This window comes from Asparagus officinalis, chromosome 3, assembly GCF_001876935.1.
Source record: "Asparagus officinalis chromosome 3, Aspof.V1, whole genome shotgun sequence".
In the NCBI taxonomy this organism is placed as follows: domain Eukaryota; kingdom Viridiplantae; phylum Streptophyta; class Magnoliopsida; order Asparagales; family Asparagaceae; genus Asparagus; species Asparagus officinalis.
In genome coordinates, this window is record NC_033796.1 from 29,811,760 (window position 1) to 29,813,851 (window position 2,092).

Below are 2,092 nucleotides of genomic sequence, written 5' to 3' on the forward strand. Positions count from 1 at the left end.
GGGGGGGGATCATTTATTAGTTAATTAAGTTAATAGTACATTTACATTAGTATCGTATCTAGTCCTATACATTGGTATCTGAATACAAGGAATCTATTCAGTCTCATCCTTGTTGTGTGCAGCGAAAATTTCGCCAGCACCGGAGGTGCGTAAGGTGCACAACAAGAGATTAGATCACAACGGAATTCTCGTTTCTCAAAGGAAACAAGAACTAAAAGCCAGATATCTCATCAAAGTGAGATATCAGCTCTTCCTCTCGTCAGCTCTAGAACTGCACGTCGAGGGAACTTACAAGCTATTACAAATCACGGCAAGAATACAAATTTTACGTGGTTCGGCAAATAGCCTACGTCCACGGGGCAAGGAGGGGGGAGATCTACTAATAGAGCGAGAGAATACAACTAGGGTTTACAATCACTCAATCTAAACCCTCACACAAACTCTCAAATCCCTCATACAAATACTCTCTCAAAGGGAAACCAACTGCAGCAAAAAAATATCTATTTCTCCTATTGCACGCAGTCCAAGACCCTGCCAAAAAGCCTTGCACGTTGCCTTGCTCCTCTGTGTTCTTCACCTGTAGCCGCAAAAAAGCAACAAACAAAGCCGCACAGTCAAATCTCCTCTCACCAATTAACTCTCTGCTATAGGCTGTCTAAAAATCACAATGGATAGCTAATCCCTATTAAGCCCCGACAATGGAAGTTATAATCAGACGACTTTCTAATCACTGCATCCGTAACTCTACAATCGCTACAAATACAACCTCATCTCCGAGATGATTGATCTGGATGGCTGCGACAACAACATGACTAATATTATATTAGCAACTATTAGAGATGCTGATGAGCAGTGTAATAATTTCAGAAATAAAATGTTGGACTTAGCTGGTGAGTTGTTTGGTAGAGAGCTGTGGGCAAATATTCATCTAAAAATCACTATGGATGATTGATTCCCGTCAAGTTTCAACAAAGAAAGCTACAATCAAATAGCTTTCGTGCCAACAAATGAAGATTGCAAATAGGAGATTTTTCACACAAGATCGAGAAGAGTTACAATTCGACGATGCTTCCGACAGCTGACGAAAACCCTATTCAGTGACCTTCACAATCAACAGTGAGAGTTACAATCTGACGACTCTTATATCCTATAACAGGCAAAGATCAATAAGCAGTAGCCTTTGCAGTGTTATAATTAATGGACGAGGTTACAAGTCAACAACCTCTCTCAAACGCAGAACTCACTTCTGCGTTTCTCAAATTCAAAACGCAAGGTCCACATCTGCGTTTCCTAAATTCAAAACGTAGACGAACTGTGCGTTCTCCAACAGACGTCCAACTCTGCAACGCGGAGTTAAAACACAAAACACACGAACTGTGCGTTCTTCGGCAAACACTTAACACTACGTCCCAAATCCAGAACGCAGAGTTAAGAACTCGACACACGAGCGGCCTGTGCGTCTCGAATCTCTAACAGAGATTTAACTCTGCGTCTCAAGCCTTGGATGCAGAGTTAAGGCCCAGAATGCCAACTGGGGTGTTTTGACTTGTTCAAACACAAGCCGAACGGCCTCAAAACCGTTATCCCATGTTCTGAGGGATTTTTGCCCACTTAGGAGCGTATTTAGGGGTTGGTTACATCCCTAATCCCCTATAAATAATCGACTTACTCAATTGAGTAAGAGGTTGATGTGTGCTGGCATCCAAACCGCATAAGGTTAATAAATCTCGGCAGCTTAACCGCACGGATGAGGAGATCTTTATGAAGATCAAAAAACTACCTAGTAGTTAGTCAATAAAATCAAAAGGGGATCCCTTCATCAGCGACAAATCAACTTGGCTATTAACCGAATCTTCGGTTCTAATAACTCTGTCACAGAGTTTCAACTCGCTCTGAGTTCCGAAACTCATTTAAGAGTTCGTAATTAAGCTTGAAACACAAGTTAATTACATCAAACCAGTTATTCGGTTCTCAACAACTCTCTTCAGAGTTTTCAACTCGTTCTGAGTTCATTAAACTTGTTAAGAGTTCTAAACCGAATTCATCACACAAGTTAATCGTTCCAGTGAGATAGTACGGTCGGATCGTCAAC